Source organism: Fringilla coelebs (assembly GCF_963513975.1).
Source record: "Fringilla coelebs genome assembly, contig: SCAFFOLD_43, whole genome shotgun sequence".
Taxonomy (NCBI): domain Eukaryota; kingdom Metazoa; phylum Chordata; class Aves; order Passeriformes; family Fringillidae; genus Fringilla; species Fringilla coelebs.
In genome coordinates, this window is record NW_028167212.1 from 772,837 (window position 1) to 796,933 (window position 24,097).

Sequence of the window (24,097 nt, forward strand, 5' to 3'; positions counted from 1 at the left end):
CCCTCCACAGGGGCTGCACAGCGTCCTTGGGCAGCCCCACAACGTGTCCTGCACAGCCTCTCCAACAAGCAGCTGCTTCAGCGGCACTTTGGGATGGCCTGGAGGGATGGGAGGCCCCTCTGTGGCCAATGCTGAGGGCCCCCAGTGGCACTGGGAGCTCCAGCCCTGCTGGTCACACTGACAATGGGCAAGTGAGACAGATTCCCTCTTGCCTTCTCCGCTTCCAGGGGAGTGTGCCCTACGTCCAGGGAGCACCTGAACCCCTCCAAGCCTCGTGGGAGGTGAGGGTTTTCAGGAGTTTGTGCTGGCACCTGAAAAACAAGCCATTCTCTGTGCTGGCAAAAAGAGACAGCCACTTTGCAAAGTCTCTGTCTGTAAGAGAGCTTCAGGGCCAGCAGTGCAATGGCAGCTCTGGGCTGAAAGCAGAGCCCTGCACACAGGGAGTCTGGCTGGCTTGGCAAGAGGCTCCATGGAGATCAGGACTCATCCCAGCTTGCTCTGGGAAGGAAGCTGCAGGTCTGACCATCATGATGCAGATAAAAGCCTCATCTTACAATGGCAAGGAAAAAAGGCAAAAAATCCCACACTCAGCACAGGCCTGTAGGATCTGAGTCAGCTTCTCCAAGGAAAACTCTCCTATTTCTCCCTCCCACTCACCCCATGTCCAGCCACTGGCCCTGCTGCCCAGCCCACTGCCCGGGCTCAGGACAGCAGGGCAGCAAAAAGGGAGGTCAGCATGAGCAGGACTTGGTGCTGGCAGGCTGGGGAGGCAACACAAGCACTGGATGTACAACAAAATCTACCTCTGCTCCTGAAGAGTGGCTAAAATCCTGCACCTCTTCCAGGGCTCTGGCTGGCTCCTCCTCCTTTCTAATCCTGAAGTGCCTCCATCGCGTTCCTGAGGAAGCCAAACTGCTCCTCTTCTCCTTCGGTGGTTCGGGTTTGAATTTAGGTGAGTAAAGCTCATCTCTGGAAAATAAGATAACTATGAACAGGGACCTGCAGTGGGAGGGAGGGACACCTGCACCAGCAGCTCCTGGCCAGGATGCAGCCCCTGGCTGGGTGCTGGGCAGGTTGAACTGAGAAATGGTTTGATCCAGCCCTTCCCAATCCAGGCTGGAGCAGCTCTGTTCTAAAGGCAGCCTGGGGATGGCACTGAGCTGCTGCAGCAGCTGCAACTGCTTGCACTGAGCAACTACAGAGGACAGGCATGAACACCTTGTGGGGATGCCAAAAGCACAGTGGGAGAGGAAAAGACAGAGAAGGCAGCAAAAAGGTGAGATCTGAGGCACCCAGGGGCAGACCCAGCCAGTGCCCAGCCAGCACAGCCCCCCCCAGGGCCCAAGGCCAGAAACTCTGCAGCTCCACCAGGGATTTATCAGCAATGTTCCCCTGACACTGCTGAGCGGTTGGTTGACATTTTCCAACCCTCCCAGGTGACTCAGCTCACATTCCCCATCCATCCACACATACTCAGGCTGTGGTGCTGGGATCCTGCCAAGCTCTGTCATCCTTGGGCTTGGGGAGGTTTCTGCTGGCCGTCCTGAGCTCCGTAATTGTGCTCTCTGTGCCAGGAAGCAAGCAAGAAAGATTTTAAAAAACCCAAAACAAACCACAACAGGGAAACCAAAAATACCTTCAACAGCTCAACCCTGCTCAAGTCATTTCTTTAGGGACACCTACCACTCTCCAGCTGAAATGCTGGGCTTTTGGGGAAAAAGAAAATTACATGTTCACCTCCAAATTGAAAAGCATTAAGGTAAGAGAACCTTTCAAACTACAAATTACTGGCCCAAAGGTAAAAGCTTTGCAAGAAATCTCTAGTTAAAACCAGGCTGACAGTTTAACAACTGGCTCTTCTGGTGGGGAGAAACCCTCCTCTTTAAGGGAAGCAGCCTCAGAGTTGAAAGCAACTGTTTTGTCACACTTCAGGCTCCCTGGCACAGCCTGCACTGCCTGTCCTTCCTGTTCACTGATTTATAGGCAGTGCCACAATGGCCCTGGTTCAGATGTTTGGTGCCATCCAGGGAATTTGGCATCGTCATTTCCATATGTCTTAATATAAGTTTCAGTCCTTGCAACCACTCTTCAAATGACAGCTTTCCTTTCTTTTACAGAAAACTCAAGGTTCCCAGAAGTCTTCTGACATCCTCTTTTGTGCTCAGAGAGATGACATTTTAAAAGAGATGTTTCCAAAGTTAACAGCATTTTAAAGAATAATGAACTAAAATGACCCTGGATTCCAGCTGTGCCCAACTCCATTCTGTGTCAGACACTGAGATTCCCACCTCTAAGGCACGAGCTGTTTGTGCCACCCATCCCTCCTGTCCTTCCCACAGCAGCCTGTGCCTGTTTTCCCCGGCAGAATCCCTGTGCCCTGTGCCCCCTGCCAGGAGCAGTTGCACACAGGCACACAGCTCCCCGTGCCCTCACCCGTGGGTTTCTCTCATCCCCGAACACGCCAATGAGAACATTGGTGCGATGCTCGCCCAGCGCCTGCACTTCCACCACAACGGGGATCTCTGCTGTGCTCTGGGGCTGGACAATCCCACAGGGCTTGGGGCTGGAGTACAACACAGCAGAGTCCTCCTGGCGTTTCTGGAAGGGACAGAATGAAACAAAGCTTCAGAGGCACCTCTGAAGAAACTTCAGACTCCTTAACATCCACCGCAACAGCAACTTACACACACGTTTAAAACTCCCCAGGACAAAGGTAAAAGGCAAACAAGATGCAAGAATTGGAGGCTCAGCATTCCCAAGCGATCCTGCAAGGAGGCTGCCAGCACAGGCATTGCTGTCTTTGGATGCAGCAGCTTTTCACAACCCTCTAAGCTCTCCAACAAGAAAACACCCTGAAGACTAGAACATCAACAGTTTCCTCAGGAGCTTCAACTGCCTCCTCAAGTTTACATTCGGGTAGGATCATGTTCTCAGCAGATCTTTAAGACTGAATAGAAATTAACAAGGTCTTATCCAAAGCCTTTTCCCCCCTAATAATCTCCTCAATAATATTTGACAGGAGGAGGTGGATGTGATGCCAAACCTGGGGAATAAGCCCGTAGCAGCCAGGAAGGTGGCTGGAATTCCTAATGAGGATCTTCCTCTCATAGGGCACCTTCAGCTGGCACTCATCGTACTGCAGCACATGGGTGGACACTTGGAGCTCAGGAATGAGACATCTGGGCAAAGAGATGACCCCAGGGGAATCAGAGATACTGAGAGAATAGAGAACATTTACCCCCAAAGATTGGGAAATGGAGCAGAACACATTGGTCACTGTCAAATGGACATTTAACAGCCCTACAGGGATAAATTGCCTTCTACCTCTTCCCACTCCAATGGGCCTTGTCAAGGAGGGCCAAACCCTGAGAGGCAGCACCCAGAGGCTGCCAAGTGCCTCAGGCAGAGCACTTGGTGCCACAGCTGCCTCAGCCCGTCCTTCACCTAAGGAGGCTTGCAAGGACTCCTGTCACAGTCCCAGTGATCCACGAGCTCTGGGGGAGCCTTCCCAACAAGGATCAGGGCTCACTAAGGCTCAAGGAACACACAGCTCCAGTGGCTCAGAAAAAATGACTCCCTTCTCTCCCATGGTGCTGCTGCCCTGCCTGAGAACTCAGCTCTTTGCCCCAGTCCTGGAGGGCACAGACACCAGCTGCCCTCCAGAGTGGCTGATCACCCCCTCCCAGGCCCTGCAGCTCCCTCGCTCCTTCACTCCACAGCTCCAGGCACTGACTGGCCCCAGCTCCACCTGCTGTACACAATGGCAGCCCAGGCACTGACTGCATGGCTCTGCCTGGCACAGGGAACAGCACCAGGGAGCTGCAGCCCTCTGGCCATTCAGCTGGCACCCACAGCAGCACAGCAGGATGCAATTCTGCTGCAGCAACAACCACTTTTGGTCTCAACTCTGAGAACATTCAAGCTCCAAATGGCAAGCAGAGGGAAGGAGAAAAACTGCAGCTGACCTGCCACATCCAGGGCTGCTTTCCCCTCCTAAGACCTTGCCCTCAGCACTTGCTGGGAGCCACTTGCCCCCTGCCATGTGCCCTCATCAACAGAAGCAGACCCTGATGCTCAGCACGCTGCTTGCTGTGGCCCAAACCAATGCACGCTGCTCACAACCAGCACAACTCCACCTCTTGCAGCAAGAAGGAGAGGAGGCCCTCGGGAAATTTGTCCCACCTCAAGCACCAAAACCCAGGCCCATCAATGAGATCATTCCTGCTCCCTTTAGAAGAGGCCCAGGGCCGTGCTGGGCTGTGAGCAGGGCTGCTTTTCACCACAGGCTGCTGTCCAAGCCCTGCTGTTCTCATGTCCAGCTGCCACAACATGAGGCCATTGAGCAGCACTTCTCCTGGGCAGCTGCAGCCAGCAAAGCCTGTGCAAGGCAGTGCCTGGGGAGGCCAGCAAGGGCTGGTACCTGGCTGTGATGATCAGTGTGGCCACTCCCTTGCCAATACCCTCCAGATCCACCAGCATCCTCCTGTAGAACTCCATCACCGTGTTGGAACACAGGGTCACCTGGTGCAAGAGAAGAACAGGAAATTCTTCCTTACCAGAGCTCATTACCCACGTGTGATATCTTCCAGTTCTTGAGGGAGGATTTGGCGATAATTCTTCTGCTGCTCCATGTGTAGAGCACAGTCTGAGAGGAACAAAAGCCTTCTGCCAATACCAGACTTGTTAAACACACCTTGCTATCAGGACACAGCTCAGCTACATTAAAACATCAGACTAAAGCTCTCTGCACCACTGCATTCAAATTGAGGGACCAATTTCTCATCTGACCACAATGACATCCATGCAAAGGAAATCTGACTTGAACACAATGAGGTCAGCTTCACAGCAGGAAGCTGAGGGCAAAATGTGACCCTGCAGGTGCTGGGCACTTCATGGCTGCAGAGTATTTTGTCTCCCCTGGAGATTCCTGCAGTGAACACAAATCATTCTGCTCCCCAGGAGAGGGGAAATGAGACCAAGAAGAAAAGCTAACTACTTTATACAATGACATCTCTCTAACAGCCACCTTCTGCCCTCATCCTTGCTCTGCCCACTTGCAATCAAATTATTCATTCTCAAAAACACAAGAATGGCTTCAGGCCTTGACCATAAGGAATGTGACCTCAGCAGATGATGTTGGAAACCAAACAGTGCTCCTGGAGGAACATCCCGAGTAAGGCAGCTAGCAGAGGCCTCCCAGCAGTGCAGATCTCTCACTCCCAGCATGCTCAAAGCTGGCACCAGAGCTGAAGCCCTCCCACACTCCAGTGCAGCTTCAGCCCTGCTGCTGCAGCGTCTGTGGCTGCACTCTTGCCGTACCTCGATGTCCTGGTGTCCCTGGGGGAGGATGGTCCCTTGGCTGGGATTGATGCTGAACTCCCTGGGCTCCACATAGAAATGGATTCCCTTCCTCCAGGCTGGGTCGCTGTCCCTGCGGATCTGATCCACGCTGTCCACAGCCGGCTGCGTGCCATCGTCCGACATGCGGAGCTGGAACGTCAGGGGCACCGGGGAGCTGTTGGTCAGGCGACAGCGCTGGGTGTAGGGAAAGCCTGGCAAAGGACACAAATATCCAGTCAGGCACCCACTATGGCATGATCCTGGGGTGAATATCCTGCCAGGATGAACGCGGGATTGGAGTTCAGCTCTTTATTATCTGAACTACAGCTCCCTGAGAAGCTGCATGAGGAATTAATCGTCACTTAGTTCCCTCTGACACAGATTCCAGACTGCAGCCCTGAAAATGCCCACTCCTAGCCCTGCTCAACACTGCAAGCTTCTCTCTTTGGCATGGGGAGGAGCTCCCTCCCCTGCCCCAAACCAGCACCACTTATCTCTCAGTGATGAGTGTGCACCCAGACCCAACATTTACTCTGAGAATTCAAGCTGGAAAATTCCGTGGGAAGCCTGCCAACACTCCCACCCTTTTCAAGATATATAAACAGTGAGTTGTCATTGAGAAGTAGCTACAGCAAAAGAAAGTGAGGATGGAATCAGGAACTAGAACATGAGGGACAGCACCCTAAAGCAGCTTCTCTCTGCAGGATCCTTAAGGCATCTCTTGCTTTGGGCCAGACAGACTGAGCACGTGACAGCTCAGAGCCCACTCAACTGGGGGCACACCCAAGCCTTGCTTTGAGATTAGCCATGAGGAACCAGGTCCCACCTCACCCAACAAACGGGGACATCACACCCATGCTGCTCACTGGGATTGCTGCCTGCAAGGGTTGACCCCACTTTAGCTCTGGATTTGCTTTCCATCCTGCAAAGCCAGAGATACAGCCACTGATGGTGGGCATGTCCTGCAGAGCCCGCAGAGCAGCCACAACCTGCTCTGCAGTGCACATCTGGCTGGGCTGGCCAGCTCTGTGGGGAGGAGATTTCTCCCCAGGCCTGCTCACCAAGACTCACTGGAACACACATGGGCAGAAAAAACAACTGCAGCTGCAGCCCAGAGCTGCTCTGTGCCCATCCAAGTGACCACTGCCAGCTCCAGCAGTGACTCCAGCAGGGAGGCAAGAGAGGCACAAAAGGACAAACCCAGATGGCAAAACCTCAAATGAGACTGAGCTCAGTACATGCACACAACAGCCAACAGTTACAAAGAAGCAAAGATACAACAGCTGCCTACAGCTGGAGAGACCTTAGGAATTAAATCAGATTCAGCAGGATCAATCTCCTGGTTCAGAACCATATTTCCATCTGTTGCCTTTCTTGTTTCATTTCCTCAAAAGGCAACTTGACAAGTGCCCCCGTGCTGATGCAGGCTGGGGAAGAAGCAGCTCAGCAAAGGCAATGAGTTTCCTTCAAAAGCTCATGAACTTCTTTGCTCTGGGTTTGGGCTTGGCAGTGAATGTTATTCCTTTTCCCATAGTTTTCCTTGGCAGCCCTGTCATTTCAAAGGTATAGGAATTTGGAGGGAGGGGCTCATCTTTCCATCGCAGGAAGATTCCCACCTTCCTTGGCAGACATCTGTCTTTTAAAGCAGCACAGAGACACCAGAAAATACTGACTTTCTATTCCTTGCTTCTATTGCATCTCACAAGGGCAAAATGCCACCCGAGGCAGCAGCAGCAGCCCTGCAGTTCACAGCCTGGAGAGGCTGCTGGGGCACACCAGGAGTGAGGGATGCTTTTCTGTGGGAAGGCACAGATCCCTGACGCTGTGTCCCAGCACAGGGAACACTCACCAAAGGAGATGTCCCCGAAGTCGAGCTCAGGGAGGTCGAAGTGCAAACTCGGAGCAATGACGCTGCCTCTGGAGGGCGAGGACAGAGGAGGAAATGGCTCGGTTAAAGGAATTGCAAAGGCCCGGCTGTCGTGGCTCGGGGGCACAAAACCTGGGCTCAGGGCACCCTGGGTTTCCAACCAACACAGCACCATGTGCTCAGCACAGGGCCCTGTGCACAGGAGGCAGCTAAAGCCAAGTGGCCAGCAGCCAACAGCCCCTGATGGGCTTTGGGCACAGGGCAGGCAGGAGAAGGCCCCGGGTTCCTGGTGCTGCCATGAAGGACCCTGAACACACACCCAGACATGGCTCTGTGCCTCACATTTCCCATCTGCAATGGGAGGAACACAAAGGAGTCCCCACAAACTTCTGTAATCCAGCCCTTCCAGCCACCGGTTCCCTGCTTTGCTCCTTCTTAGCTGGGACTGCTGTTCCCACAGAGGAGCTTTCTCAGGAGAGTTTGACCCACACAATCATCACAGACAGAGTTCTGAGACATGAATCCAGGGGAGCCCCAAACATCCTCTGCAAAGAGCAGCAACAGTTCTAGCCAGGGGACAGATGAATCCTAGAGGAAAGGACCAGCTTGTCAGCAGTGCACCAGCTGGCACAGCCAAGAGCAACAGCTTCAACAACCAAACCAGGCTGTCCTGAATCCAGCACAGCACCTCAGCTCTCCTTGAACTCAGCAGACTGACTCCAAAAGTCACCAACATCCACTGAAATCAGCACTTGAAGCTGCACAACACTCACAAGCTGATTTCATGCTTGATGCCAATCAATGCCCACTCTGCCTTTTGGTTCCAAATCAAGGAGCAGTGACCTGGGCCTTCTGTTGTGTTCACAGGACTGCCCCTGGCTCTGCTCTGCACATCTCAACAAGAGGCACCTGCCCTTGCCAAAGGAGAAAGCTGCTTATGCAGAAACACCCCATGGCCACTTTGGGGCAGGGACAGAGGAGAACCAATGATTTGATGGTGAAAGGTTCCCTCTTGATTTCCAAAATACAAAAGCAGCACTTTTCCTCCAAAAACAATGCCAGCATCCTTTTTTCTCCACTATGGGCACCTACTCATCACTTTTCTCTTGCCAAGTAATAACTTCCTTGTTCTTTTTTATCCATCTCCCTTATCTCATTGGTATAATCCAGTGCAGAATGCTTTCATTTCTTTACTGCCTTGAGCCAGTGCCTGCCCACAGCAGCAGCCCAGCTCCAAAGCTGCAGAGCAGCCAGCATCAGCTCTCCTGCTCCCACTACATTATCCTAGCAGCACATGGCTCAGGCTGGCAGGGACAAGGCCTCACGCTGCTGTGCTCCTGAGCACTGAGCTCTGCCTCCCCTGGGATCAGCCCTTCTCCCTTTGCCTGCGCCAGGATTATCCCTTGCCATGGCACCAGCCCACGCGAGGATGCCCAAGTCCTTGGGACACTTCCTGCTGCACACTTCCCTGACTCCCACATCAGCCCTTTCCTGGCTGTGCCAAGGAGGCACCAGAGCACTCTGTGCACAGCAGCTGGGAGCACAGCTTGTCCCCCACAGCAGGGCTGGCAGAGGTGAGCTGAGCCTGCTGCTGCCCATCTGCCATGGATTGTTAACACAAGTTTTTACAAACACTGCTGCTGCGGCACAATCACCCAGGCTGGACCATCTCCAAAGCCCTGGGGGCCTTGCTGACTGCTCAGGTGGGACATCCCAGAGCAGCTGGTGCCCAAAGCTGATCCATCCCACTGCCTGCCATGGCTCAAGGCACAGGGAGATCCCTGCAGGGAGGAGTCATTCCAGCTCCCAGCTACCACCCAGGGCAGGAGCCATCCTCACACTAAAGTAATGCCAGCATCAGAGCAGAGATTCAGACCTCAGGAAACACCTTTTTTCTCTGCTCCAGCCCAACATGAGGTAGGTGGAGGATGTCCCAGACACAGCTACAGATGTGCCCACCCAGCTCCCAGGGTCCTTACTTGATGGTCAGGATGGCAGGCGTAGCAGATCCAGCCACTCGGAACTGGAACTCTTCCTCAAAGCTCCCCAACACGGTGGCACTGAAGGAGATCTGCACAGTCTGGCTCCCACCTGCTGCAATGATGCCCTCCAAGGGTGCAAACTTGAAGCAGGAGCCCATGCTGGTGGCTGAAGGGATACAGCTGAAGGGAGCAGCCAGAGCTCCTTGGTTCATCAGTTTCACCTGCAGCAGCAAGAAAGACAAGTGGAAATACATGTGGAACCTTTCCTTCTTAGGAGTTATTGTCTCATGATGCCATGAACACCCAGAAAAGGCAGAAGATGCTTTGTGCTGCTGAATGGCAGAAGGCAAAAGATACAACAGGACAAGTTCTGCCTTTGGGTTTTCATGCAGAGCACAGGCAACTCCACAGAACTGCAGTCACTCTGGGGTGAGCCCATGCACACAGAGCAGTGCACCTCTGCTCAGCATCACCAAGCTCACTGAGAGCTGGCCCTGAGAGCAACGTGGGCTGATTGCAGCTGCCTAGTCAATCACCCCAGAGCTGCTGCTGCCCCACTTAGCACAGCTCCAACAGCACCATCTGCTCATTCACCTTTTCCCATGACAAGAAAACAATACACTGGGAATGAGGCATCAGCACCAAAATGTATAGACAGCACCATCTTTTGGTAAGAAAACTCAGGGAGTCTTTCTCTTCCCCAGCCAAGCTTTTGAAAGTGTCTGCCATGATGCAGGGCCTCATTTTCTACCTCTTCACTTGCTCTTTCATGATGTTTTTGAAAACTTGAGACTATGGTGGGGGAGGCAAATAGGTAGGAAAATCCTTTGCTTTATTCCCAGGAACACTTTTCTCTTTCTAGGGCCAGAGATGCACCAAGGCTGAAGTGTGGTGAGGGACTGGTCAGCAAGGGAGAGAATCCCAAGGCTTTCCTGTCACTTGCAGCAATAGGCAGGAGACACTTGGCTGGAGGCTGTTTGCAGTGGGCTGAAGCTCAAAGGCAGCCAGTTTGTTGCAGCTGCTTCTGCAGAGCCCAGCCCAAAGGTGCCTTGTGTCTGGCACTGCCACAAAAGCCTCTGAACATGCAGCTTTTGGACCCAGTGCTGGTTTCATGTGCCAAGGGGTTCTTGTGTAGGAAGCCTCCCAGCTGAGCCCTAAGGAAGGCTGCCCAAAAGCAGGGACTGGGCCTTCAGGAACAACAGACACACCTTCCTGACCCCCCAGATTTGAGCAGGACATCAAATATTCCCTGCTCACAACTGCCCAGGCTGGCAGCAATTCCACAGCCCCACCAGGCTTGCTGCTGCCTCAGGAGCCATCAGGTTCCCTCCCAAGCCCTGCTGCTCACCTCAGAGACATGGGGGGTGTTGACAAAAATGTTCCCAAGGTCCAGAGTCTGAGAGCTGAGTTCAACCAAGGGTCCTTGGCCTTCCCCTCTGAGCTGCAGGGGCAGCCTGCTCTCATGGCCTGGGGAGAGATGTCCATTGCAGTACAATCATTCCCTCTCTTACACTGCATTTTCCAGGCTGCCTCAGTGCCCGTCCCTGACTCTGAGCTGGATGCAACCAGCTCCTGATGCTGCAGGAGAACATATGGACCCTTCTCTTCCCTCACGAGATATCCCTTGGGGCTGACTTCTAATTTCTAACCCATTCCTCGGGCTCACTGGGAGGTGATCCAGGTTCTGATCTGAAAAACCTAGCTGGAGCATTGCCAATCCAATTAAAAAGGGACAAAGGAAAGATTAGTAAGTACAGAGCAGCTTCTATATGAAGACTGAATGGGATTCCTCAGTCAAGAAATGAAATGGGAGATAGATGTGTGAGGTTTTCAACAGGTTGAACGGCCTGGGAAATGGGGACAGGGAAAAATTTGTTTGGATTTGTCACAAAAAAGGAACTTGAGGGTCTGAAAATATCCTTAGGCAGAAACTACATCTCTGTGTAAGGGCCACGTAGAAAAAGGCTCTGTGGCAAGCCAGTGGAGAAGCAGCAGATGGGACAGAGGTGTGCAAGAAATCCATTGCATTGGAGAGAGGCTGATAGAGACCTCCCCTACAGCACTGCCCAGGAATCAAAGAAAACTTCAGCCAGGCACAGCCACATGGTAGTGGAGAATCAGGGATCCTCCTTCCTCCCCTCACCAACTCCCAGCAAAACAGGAGTCTAAACTCTTTGCCTGGGAGAGGGGATCCACTTTCTCAAGGCCCTAAACACCAAGGAGTTCTCAGTTTGCTCTGGGGTAGAGTTGAGCAGGGAGGTAACTCTGCAGGGAATGCAGGGCAGGGGACAGCAGGGAGCCCTGGTGCAGAACTGTCCTTTGCCCCTGCAGGACCCAGCACTCACCTGTGCTGCAGCACACTGCCAGGGAGCCGCAGGGGTCACCGCTGGCCCACGGGTGACATCCCACTGTCCCCTGCACGGTGTCACCAGCGCCCAGAGCTCCTGTGGCCGGCACCACGCAAAAAGATCTGCAACACAGACACAGGGAGCAGGGCTGGGGGGACACCTGGCCAGGAGATTCCTTCTGCACTGCAGCTCTCTGCAGCTCCCTGGGGCAGGCAGGGAGCAAACCAAGCATAGGCAGCAGAAGACAGCCAGGACAGACAGCATCAGAAACAGCCACGCAGCCACTGCTGAGGAGATCCAGCCCTCACCAGATCCTCTGGGTAAAATGACCTCTGCTCCCCCATACTCTGCATCCAGCTCTCTGCCATGAGCCTCAAGGGTCCCACTGCCAGCAGTCCCATCACAGAATGCTTTGTGAAGAGCACAGAGAGGGTTCAGAGCTATCTGCATGCACAGCCTGACACTGACTGCCTCAGGAATTTCTCCCAGAGAATGGCTCTATTTGGCTGACAGTGCTAAGGAAGCTTTTCAGAAACTGCTTGTGCTCAGGAGGGTGCAAGCCAGCTCCCAACATGTTCCAGCAGCCTCCAGGAAATCTGGGACAGACAAAGCTCAAAGGTCACTGAAAGCAAGAGCAGATGCCTTCCATCCTGCTCCCTTCCAGCCAGGCTGCAGGGCAGCAGCTGCTCTGCTCTGGTTCCTTTTGCTGCTCTTTCCCAACTCTGCTCTCATCCCCCAAAGGTGTTTTGCACAAGGACAGATGAGCTGCCTCACCTCTGGCTGCTCAGCCGGTACCGAGCTGCCCGGGTACCCACACTGGGCACCAGCAGAGCCTGCTGGCTGCTGCACTGGGCTGCACCCTTGGAGATGTCCAGCTGGGCAGGGAAGTCCAGGACAGCTCGGGCACCAATGGCCCAAATTGGCACAACTATCCTTTCCCTAGTAGTCATGCAGATGAGCTCGTGGCAATAATCCTGCAGGAAAAGAAACTGGCTCAGCACAGGGCATTTAGTGCCATCCCCATGGCAGAAGAAGAACCATTTCTACAACCCTCCAAGGGCATCAATTTACCTATTGCACCCCAAAATGAACACTAAGTTCTACTAATATGTCACATTTTAAAGGTACCCGTGCACTTTGCAAAACCTGTCTCTGTGGCATTCAGCTCTTGTGTAACTTGGGTCATACCCATACCCCAGACCACCATAATTTTGACTCTAAATTTTAGTGATGTTAAAGAATTCCTAAGTCCTTTCTAAGGAGCATGGAGCTAGGGAACACAGGACATTCCTCTTTAGGTTTCTATATTCTCACTGTCTGACAATAGGACAAAGTGTTCAACTGACTCTAAGCAGCAAAAGAAGATGAGAAAACAGCTGCACCCAAAGAGATCCTGCACCTCTGGCCTGGTGCAGCAACATCAGTTGGCTCAGAACTCCCCTCAAACTTTGCCTCTCCAACCAAGTCAGGAGAAGAACAGTGCCAAGAGGCAGCAGGATGCTGTTGCAAAGGGCCTCTCTTTGTTTCCCTGCAACCCTTCCTCCCTTCTATGCCATAACCTAAACCCTGGTGTATGGACAGGCCTCCAGATCTGAACATGAACCCTCCAGATCCCAGCAATGAGACCAGACTTGCCAGGGCCTCAGCACTGCTCTTCAAACCTGCACACAAAAGCACCTTTGGCACGGGATGGGTGCCAGCTGACAGAGCAAGCACAGTGACAGGCATGAAGACAGAGCCCCAGCAGTGTCACTGCCACGGGCTCTGGGCTCACAGCTCTGCCTGCAGCTTGTACCTGCCCTGCACCAGCTCCTTCAGGCAGCTGTCCCAGTCCCCTGCAGCTCAGCAACCTCCTGCTGACCAAGGGCACCCACAGCCCAGTTTGCCTGTGCCAGGCCGGCCTCACGGGCACTGCACATCCTCTGCCCTGGCTCTGCAGCTGCACCATGCTCACTTGTGCTCTGGGACAGCACAGCTGCAAGGCTGGAGAGCAGAGGGGCTGAAAAAGCACCGTCTTTGCTCCAGCCCAGGGGCAGGCAGGGAAGCTGTTGCCAGTCAGGGAGGAGGAAACCTCTCTGACCTCTTTCTTCCTCTGGTGTTTTTCGTCATAATGAAACCCCTTCCACTGGACCTAGAGATGGCCCAACATCTATCAACAGCCCTCTGTCATTTCCATCCTCTTCCCTGTGCATCTTCCCTTGGCAATGCTCAGGGATGGGCAGGGAGGGGAAGCAGAGCCTGGCAGGCCTGGCTGCAGTGCCTGCCAGCCCCTGCCAAGGTGTGACTGCCTGCAGGCTGCCTGCCCATGGCCTGCAGCCAAGCTCACAGCATGCAATGGGGTGGAGCCAGAGTGCAGGGAAAACAATGGCTGTGCAGATCACTCTGTGCTTTGGCTCCTCCAGTCTCACCTTGTTCTCGGCGGGGCTGAAGGGGATGCGCACAGGGGCAGAGGCGCCTGCTGGCACCACATGGTACACATCCCTGGGGCATGCCAGCTGGAAATAAGGGCAGCTCTCCATGCACACCTTCACCAGATGAGGAATCTGCAGGAAACACACCAAATGATCATTCTGACACTTGTGCAAACAGCACCAGAGGAGACCTGTCCCTGCCCTGCTGACATCCCTCCTTGGCCCCTTCTCCAAAGCACTTTCAGCTCTGCAGGCACAGGCACATCATTCACAAGGCTGAACTGGAATCCCTTCTGGCTGCCTCCAGCATTTTGGCCAGCAACACTGGGGCAGTGCCTGCTGGCAAGGAAGGGCCAAGCAGGTCAGCACCAGCAGGATGGAGACAGAGCACCTGAACCAAGTCATCTGCATATTCAACAAGGCCAAAAAACCTGCTGGCTTCTGCCTGCACACAGCCATGCAGTTGTCATGTTCCAGAGGGGGAAAATGCTGCCTGAAATCAAACCAGCACATTATCCTGGGGGAAGGAAGAAATTCCCTTCTGGCAGATCAGGTTTGGGCAGGGACCTTGTGGAGATAGAGTCAGGCAAGCAGAGCAGCAAGAGGGGAGAACATACCCTGTGGCCTTATTGAGAATAAAAGCAAACCTGAAAAGCAAAAGAAGGAAGGAACACAGCAAGACAATCCCTAAAACAAGGAGAGGGCAAAGAGAATTTCAATGGGCAGTAAAGCAGCAAGGAAGAATCATAAAACCATGAGAGCAATCAGCTTGCCAAAAAGTGACAGAAACACAGACAGGCTGTGCCTATTGACTGTGGGCTTCAAAGGCATTTTCTACCTGCAGAAACATGACCAGCACTGACTGACACTATGCTTCCAGGATGAAAAGCCAGTCTTGCCTCTCCAGGCCTTCTTGCTGCCTCTGCAGGCAAGCTGGGCTGCTGGGCATTCCTGCCTGCAGCCAGCAGGCCAGGTTCTGCCCTCTGCCATTCACAGACACAGCAAATGTGCATTTTCTAGCACACTGACAGCATCAACACCTGAGCACCAAAATGCTCTCCAAAAGTCTAAACCAGATGATTTGGACTTCCTCCTGTCTCCTCCCACCAGCCCACTCTTGGCACAAGCCTCACTTGAGAAAATGTTTCCCTGACTGAAATTCTAACGGTTTCAAGTTTTCCTCTTTACACTGCAACACAACTGCTGATATTTTTCAACTTTTCCCCCTCTCAGCTCCCTTGGGAAATTGCAAAACAATCCCAATTTCTTCAAGTGAAGGTTGGAACCTCCAGGAGCACATGGATTTGGATGTGCTGTGGTTCTCCAAAGGGAAAGCAGAGCACCGTGTTGCTTTTGGAAAAGCTGAGCAGAGCTGGATGAAGCTCAGCAGGAGCCTGAAGTGGCACCTAAAGGCCTCTCACTGCTTCTGCTCCCTCAGGCTGATTGCAGGGCTCTTTCAGAACACAGCTCCTGCACTGCCAATGCCATTCATGAGAAGCGATTCCAGCATAAAGTGGAAAGGACTCAGCCCCTGAGCTTTGACTGTGAGCTGCACAAAGGGAGCCAAACTGGCTGAGAGAGGCAGAGATTCCTACCAGGAGCCAAGATTAACCAAGGAGACCCAGGCTGTGGAATAGACTCAAGGCAAAGCATGAGAGCAGGTAAGAACTGTACAGCCCTCAGCATTCCTATCAGTCCAGAGCTTGCAAGAGAGGGAAACTCCTTTGGGATAGACACCATCAAGGCATGGCCAAAATCAGGGGACAATTCCCAGCACAGGAAGATTTCCAGCATCTTGCAGAACAAGGTGCTGAGACATTTTCTTCTGCATGTCCTGCAGCAGATAACTTGCTTTGCTGCCCACTGGGGGAATGACAGCACTCTCCTCTTCCAGCACAGTGTTAAAGCCCCGGCTGCCAGCACTTACCTTGCCCTTATTAATCAGACACGGCACCATTTCAGAGACCTCCCGAGCAGCGAAGTTCTGAAATACCACCTCTGGTGGGGAAACCCCAAACCAGCTCTGTTTCGGGGCAGCTGATGGCAGCTGGAGAGGAGAGAGAGAGCAGGGAGAGCATCAGCTGCTGGGAGGAAGGTTCATGAAGGAGAATCTTCCACTGATCCCCAGGGAAGTACAGACTCTGGGGGAGCACATCTGCCCAGCCCACACTGGGCAAACAGTGGCTCACCCACCTCTGCTCTCAGCTGATCCACAGCTGCTGGGCCACACAGAGCAGCCTCAAGCCAAGCTGCTCTTTTGGCATGTATTTCTCCAGCTTTCTTTCTCCACAATGCCAGGCAGCACTTCCCTTCAGCACAGCCTTGTGCCCAGGTGGTCACAGAGCTCTGGGGCACTGACTGAGCACTCATGGAGTAAGTAAAACCCATGGATTCACAGGAGACTCCATGGGTAACAATTTTGGGATGTCCTTTATTCTGAGACAGGGAAACCTAGGCCCACATTACTGCAAATATCTTTTTTGCTCTAGAATTTATACATCACTAAGAAGAGCACAGGACCAGAGGAGGTGGGAGAGATGAGGTGATATTTGGCTGAAGCCAAAAGGTTATGAAGAAAAAGAGTGGAATTTGTTGGTTCTATGTGTTGTTTGTGGTTTGGATTTGTTCAGGTTGGTTTGTTGAGTGTCATAGTGAGAGGGATGGGTTGGAAGATCTGATCAAAAGGAAGGAGGACAAGAGGGGAGGGGACAGAAAAGTTGGTGGTCAGTAGAGAATGGAAGCTCCTGAGTACCCATCAATGGGAATGGGGACAGGGACTGCCCCAGACAGGTATAAAGGGCACAGAAAGATTGCCATTTTCTCGGAGGGTGTGTGTGTGCTTGGCTCTTGGGGAGGAAGACACGCCTGGTCAGCTGAATCCTTACTAATAAACAGTTTTCTTTTGCTTGCATGATTTTGTCCCCTTTCATTCTACTTAAAAGTTAGTGTGTTTCACACAAAGGGAAAGGCAAAAAATAACAAGACAAATGAGGTGAAAATCAAAAGACAAGTGAGGTGAATGCTGAATGAGGAAAAGGTTCAGTTATTTTCTTAGCAACTTGGGTAAAAGTAGAGTTGGTATCTCCTTTTCCCGTCAGCTTTTAATGGCTGCTTTCTTGTCATTATTGCTATCTTATTTAATGCCATTCTAGAGGCAGGTCTGAAATGACACCACAACAGCAAATGCTTCTGGAGCAGAGACATTGCTTTGAGAAAACTCTCCCCTGCTGTGTCTGCCTTCTCCAGCCACACTGCTGTCACTGCAGAGACACAAGCAGGTCTCCTGTGGGACTTCTCAGCAGACACATTCTGCTGAAGGGAGTGGCTGTAGCACACTGTCCCTTAGTTGTGCCCTTCCCTGGGGTGTTCCCAATGCCCCTCTCCAGGGCAATCCTCAACCAGTTTGTTCCATGTCTCTTGCTGCCAATTTCCTGCTCAACAGCCTACCTTAGTCAGCTACCCCTTTTGACTGTGCTTTCTACTGAGCCAGTCCTGCCAGAAAAGCAGCTTTAAACACATCTCTCAGTAGGCACTGATCCAGATAAAGCACATCCATTCCCCTCTGCCCAGGGCCAGTCCCCTCTACATCTGGCAGCCTGCAAAATCTAACAGCCCGTCAGGTTCCAACACATTGTTCCAGCCCAAAGCAGGAATGCAATTTGTTTTGTTAAATCTGAAGTAATTCCTGCAGATCCTTGGCCTTCAAAGGCCAACGCTGCCACTCTGGAGGGAATCCTGTGACCCCCAAGCATTTGATGGTGAGCACACCAAAGCAAGAGGTGGCTATTTCAGCAGGAGAATGGCAAATGGCAATGTTGTGCCTTTGTGTCCCCAGCCTTCCCCCTGCCAGCAATGGCAGCTACACTCCAGCACAGCCCAGCACCTTCAGCAGAGGTCATTTGTGTTGCTCAGTGCACATCAGGACTCCCAGTCCACCACTCCCAGCAGTTTGCAATGACAACAGCACCTGTACACTGAGGTGTTTTGCTGGAGGCAAGCCTGTCACAAGCACACACCCTCTGCAAACTCCATGGTAAACAGAAAGGAAAAGAGCAGGAAAAGGCTACCTTGGGACGAGTCTCACTCCTGTCTAGAAATGGGACAGTTCTGGGCAGAATACTCCCACCACTGCTGGCCTCCTTCTTCCTGCTGGGAAACTTCTCCCTCTGGAACACAGAGGGAAGCAGCTGAAAGACAAAAATACACCAGCTAGAGCCTCAAGAGATGGGCTTGCTCAGAAAGGCTTCTCTTGAACAAGTGGCACTGGTGAATAACTTGTGATCACAGCCACTAGGACAGTCCTGGGAGCAATGGAAGTTTCCTGCTGAAATCCTTAGCATCAGTAAATTAATAATACAGAGTGCAATACACATACTCCAGCCACATGGCTCTGTCCCATTGGCTTCTCCAGGATTGGACGGGACATGGTTGGGGATTTCTGCTCCTTGGGCATTTGTTTCCTCTTATGTTCCCTTGGATTGAGGCAGTGACCTTTCCAGAGAATGGGGAGGAGCTCTCAGAAGTGCCTGAACTCCATCCCTGCACAACACTCAGAACTCATAGCAAGGAGATATCGCTGCTGGCTGAGTCCAAAAGATGCAAGAAAACAAAGTTGTACCAAGAGGGAGGTGCACAGGAATGTGTCCAGGTTTTGGTTCTCCCTCTTAATTGTTTTCTCTACCTGGGCTGACAGAGCCCTCCTCAGAAGAAAACAGAGGGATCTCCTTGACACAGCCTCAGCACTGGTGCACCTTCAGCCAAGGGAACTCCAGAGAGCAAGGGACCTTTGTGGCCCTGGCTCCAGTGCTGCCTGCAGGGCTGGCTCTGTGCCCACACAGGAGCTGGGAGAGAACAGCTGCTCTGGAAGCTCTTCCAGCTGGGACACCCCGTGGCTCTCAAGGCTTTGGGCAGAGTTTGAGCTTTCCCCTCCCACACGCCTGGGTGCCCAAGGGCAGGATGGTCAGAGCAGCACAGGTGAGTGCCCAGCCTGACAGAAGGAATTCCTGGGGCAAAGGGAAAGGGACAGAACACATGCTCAGGCCTTCAGCTCTACATTGGTTTCACTTGGCTCCGCTGGCAAAGACAGGCAAAGCACAACTGAAGCATCCCACAGTGTTCCCTACTGCACCAGGACAGCCCCCAGGAACAGGAGCACGGCACAAAGGGCTGGGGAGGGGCTCTGCAGCTTCACAGCGCTGCTGGACAGCAGGGCCAGGGAGAGCAGGGACACCAGGGCACTTGCCAGCCTTAGCACAGCCCCAGGGGCTACTCACAGTATTTGGCTTCAGCCTTTCCCTCTCCAAAAGACGAGGTGTTGGTGTCTTATTCTGGAATCCAGACGCCATTTCCAAGGGATGATGTCACAGATGGGTGACAATTCCTCAACAGAACTGGAAGGAGCAACAATGGAACTCTGAAAATCCACAACCCAACTCATGGCACATTCAAGGCATACACTGGGGCTAAATTTTTGATATGATTTGAAAGTAGCTAAGTGCTTGTTTGGCATAAGTAGCTGGTATTGTTAGGCCTCTAGTTGGACTTTATTTGAACTATATGGCTGCCTTGTGCAATTCAAAGATGGATCCTACTGAAACCTGGAGCTCAAAAGCTGAACATTAAAAAGAGTTGGAACAGACAAAGCTGTAGCTTCAATATTAATTAAAAATAGCTGGAGTGAGCCTCCTCTTCTTTAGGCTAAACCACCCCTGCTCTCTCACCTGCTCCTCACAGGACTCGGGAGAGAGACTGGAATGTTATGGCCAATGGCTGAAATCTTGGTATGAAGCAATTTTTGCCCATTCTGACAAAACTGAATAAAGAAGCTGCAACCACTGAAGCCCAGCCCTCCCTGAAAATGCCTCCTGACTGGAACCTGGGACTGGGAGTTAAGCCACGTAAGGGAACTTGAGACAAGATCAAGGTGACCCCATTGTCTTTTTAGCTCAGGTCTGGGGAGAAGTGAACAAGGCTAATTGAGAAAAATGTATCCACAACAAAGCCAAACCCAGCAGCTCTCCTGAAAATCAGCTCTGTTTGCCTTCAGGCTGGGCAAGGCATAGCCACAGACTTGTCTGCTGAGGCCAGGTTTGCACACAAACCTCCCATCAACCGAGGGGGGAGGAGGGAATTTTGGGGATGTGGCGCAACCTCTGGTAAGGGGCAGTGGACACCCATCCTCCCTCAGACAAACGGGCTCAGCTCTTAAAACCCCAGCCCCAGAAGGCCACAGCCAGGGGACATTCCCATGAGGGGAAGCTGAGGGGGTGTCATAACCCATCCAAGACCTCCAAAGTGTCCCCAGACCCATTCCTGAGGCCTTGCACCAGACAACTGCATGGCATGCAAAGGAACACAACACATCTGAAAATCCACAACCCAATTCATGGCAGGCTCAAAAGGATATACTGGTGCTAAAGATTTCATATTATTTGAAAGTAGCAAGAGACAGAGTCCAACTTGCCCCACCCCAAGGAGGTGCCTGTACATGCAACTGAACTGCTGCATGAGGAGAGTGGCATGATCACATCCTCTCTTTCCCTTTGGAATTCCCTTTCAGAGCACAGATGTGACAAAACCAAAAAGTACAACTGGAGCCCATCTTTACCTTCAAACGAAATTCAGGACTCCTCGCTGGCAGAGACCAATGCCCTGCGAGTTCAGGGCTGGCTGGCAGAGACAATCTCTGCGCACAAGTCACCTGGCGAATCGCTGGGTGCGGCCGTGGCAGAGCCCAGGCTGCCAACACCCAGCCCGGAGCGCTCTGCGCCAACGGAGGCGGCGGCGCCGTCACAGCCGCTGTGGCCGCGCTCGCGGTTCCCCGGCAACCGCGGCACCCGATTGTCGGGGCCGGGCCGGGCACGCCGGGCGGGCCTCGGTTCCCGCTCCTTCCAGCCCTGCTGCCCCCTCGGGCCCCGGGCGCAGGGCGAGGAATCCGCTCCGGGGCCCGCACCGTGACGGCCACAGCGGCAGCGCTCGATATCGCCGGGGCTCGGCCCCAGCCCCGGGCTGCTCCTGCACAAGGAAGGCGGCGCCGGGGGAACCCAGGCTCGGACACTTTGTGTTCAGCGCACAGAACAAGTGGGAATCAGCCACTGCAGGCAGGAACAGGCACCTTCTCCTTCTTCATAGGGACACACAAGGAGCAGAAGGCATTTCCTGCTCGAATGGTTTATCACCTCATCAGCAGCCAGGAATTAGGGCTCCAGAAGACTGACATGATCACATCCTGGATTTCTCTTTGGCATTCTCTTTCAGAACACAGATGTGCTAAAAGGAAAAAACCCCACAGTATTGATCAACCTCTATCTTCAAATGAAATGCAAGACTGATTTTCAGTTGTATTCCCAGCATTGTAATAAAAACACACTAGAATCAGAATTGTTGCAAGTTTCCTGCTTGCAGTAAACTCAAGATTTTAATATTCTTGCAGTAAACTCGAGATTTTAATACTTTTTCTGAGTTGATCTGGAATATACAGGTTTATATGTTCTAAAGAACTTCAGTTTTTTAAATTGCTGCATACAGCTTCATGCTGCTGAGCAATAGCACAGATTGAGTGTGTCTTCAGCAGAACTGGTTTGTCTTAGTAGAAATACTTAGAAATGAAAACTTTCCAAATTAACCAGAATTAAGAAAGTACTTTTGAAAAGGAGGGAAAAAAGATCAACCCTATTAGTTTATGATGTTTCTAAGTCTACTACTCTGTGCAGCCTAAGGAAGCTGTCATGGAATAAGGGAAGAGAGATCTTACAGCCATGTTATCCATAAGTGTGTGCAAAACCTTCACACAGAGTGCCTGCACGGCCGCTTTACAGACTTGGTGACAGAAGAGAAACACAGGATTGAACTAAGACAGACAAACATCCAATTCAAGTCAAATGACAAGTTATTTTCTTGTCAGATGGGGCCACAGATTGTACGCTGCTCACCATCCCGGGGGTTCAGGATGTCCTGCAGCATGGCTGAGCCATGAGACTTGTGGAGTAGAATTATGAAGAGGTGAAGCACAAACATTTCTTATGCACCTTTATTGCATTACCAACTCAGTTTAAATCTCTGAAGTAGTCGTTAGTTTCAAGAGCATATCCAACCACAAATTTATCTGGAATTTCAAAGCCTGTATCTGTAAAAAAATGCTGTTCTTTGTATACTTCAGTGGTGTAAGCAGCTTTGAAATGCACAGTTGGTTTTCAACACATATTTGAGCTGAGATAAATAGGCATCATCTCCTTCAGGGTGCTTTCTTAAGAATCTGAGCTGTACATTGATGACAGTGGTTACAATCTAAACCATTCCCATCCGTCAGTTATATAATTCAGGTGTTAGGATGTTGGAATGTTGGAGGACAGAAGACAGATGATGGACTTTGGACCTGGTTAACATAAGAGATTTGATAACAGGATCCTTTGGCAAAAACAAATGGAACTTGGAAAAGTAGACCGAGATTACAAGAATATTAAATCAGACAACTTTACTGGAAAAAGAAAATCCCATTAAACTCTGCAAGCAAGGGATGTTGTTATATGCATGTTTGTGTATGTGATTTTAACCCAATCATTGTAGTACACATTACTAGTCTCCATAAAATAGTACATAAGTGCTTGTATCCCACAATAAAAGCAGATTCTGGTCACCGAGTCAGTCTCCCTGTCTCTCTCCATCACTAACACTTCCCTAATAAAGAACTGCTATTCCTGCTCCCATATTTTTACTGAGAGCCCCCTTTAATTTCAAATTTTTAACCATTCAGAAGGAAGAGGTTTACATTTTTCCATTTCAAGAAAGGCTCCTGCCTTCCTTAGCAAACACCTGTCTTTCCAAACCAAGACACAGAAGCCACCTGTATTATACATGTAAATACTTAACATGAAAAAAACAAGAGGCTCAAAATGGCAAAACAGCTTGGTAATTCATTGAATTATTCATTGAATTCTCATCCTTCTGTACACTTCAGCTCTGCTGTAAACTTCAGAGACAGTTTTTCACAAGCTTCTAACAAGTTACTCTGGATCCATAATTACTGAGACCAAATGAAGTCCAAATGCCAGGTGGGATTACTCTTTCTCAAAGCCTGGAGTCACACAGAATGGAGCAGTACTTAAATCAACCTGTGCATCCCGTACACATAACAGTCCAGTTATTGACCATCTGCAATAATTTTTTGACTTTTGCTACAAATTACCTTCAAGAATAAACTACAAATAATACCTTGAACCTGTTTAAATTCAGGGATGGCATTGCAATTACCCTAAAAAATTCTAAGGGTACCTCGTGCTGTTGCAGTGATACAAGAGAACTGTAAGTGTGTATTACTAGTTGTTACTCATATTAGGTAAAAATGGCTCAGCTCAGCTTTGCAAAGCAAGAAACAAGTCATGGAGAGTTGAAATGACAGAGTTGGGACAGTGTAGCCAGTCTGCTTTTTGTAAGAGATGCTCTTAAGCAGTGGCAGTAGTAATGTACTCATCTCCTGTAACTCTGCTCCTTGTGATCTACTATCCACCTCTGCTATTTCTTCTGCTCTTTTTTTTTCTGTATTTCTTCAGCTGAGTACCAAAAGGAAACACAGAACTGCAGTGTTAGTACCAAAATAATTGATTATTTTTTTCAAACTAAAAAATACTCAGAGCTTTTAGAAAACACAACAGAAGTGTTAGCAAGTATAAACAATACAAGCTATTGAACAGTACTTATACATTATACTACATCAGCCAAACAAATGGATAGTAGGGCTTGAGGAACAAGGATATCAATGAAGTTTGGTTAAAAGGGCTTATTTTGGTCTCTAGGTGGTAACTGTCATCATCCTGATGTAAATACTTCCCGATCTATTTATATTTTCCTAAGCTGTATTCTTTTGCAATCAACTGTGACTTTTAAAATTTCTCTTGTACCCATCACTGAATTATCTGAGCCCAATCTCCACACAAGACAAATGGTAAAGTAGCAAAGGGCTGCAATAACTGAGCAGCCAACAGGATAAGCCACATTGGCATCTCTTGGCTTTGCCAAATCCTCTCTGAGCGCTTTCGTTTCTTTTCCTCTTTGGTTTAAAATGCAACACATTTTCATTACTTCTGATGACTCACCTCTGAAAGAAAAAGGCAGTAGCTGTTTTTGGCAGGGTAAGCTGCATTTGCAAATTGG

At 51.1% G+C, this 24,097-nt stretch overlaps 1 protein-coding gene and 1 long non-coding RNA gene across 2 annotated transcripts in view; both read right to left on the reverse strand.

The window, feature by feature from the left end:
* The window catches only part of LOC311166133 (uncharacterized protein), a gene marked incomplete at its 3' end in the record, with an annotated part of 129,805 nt that overhangs the window by 55,985 nt on the left and 49,723 nt on the right, over window positions 1-24,097 (reverse strand). The gene's annotated exons all lie outside the window — the stretch shown is intronic.
* Window positions 15,899-20,725, reverse strand: LOC311166154. The gene is made up of 4 exons (XR_014616988.1): window positions 20,556-20,725; window positions 19,222-19,338; window positions 18,016-18,135; window positions 15,899-15,995 (listed from the first exon to the last, which is right to left on the reverse strand). It is a non-coding gene; the product is annotated as an uncharacterized lncRNA (long non-coding RNA).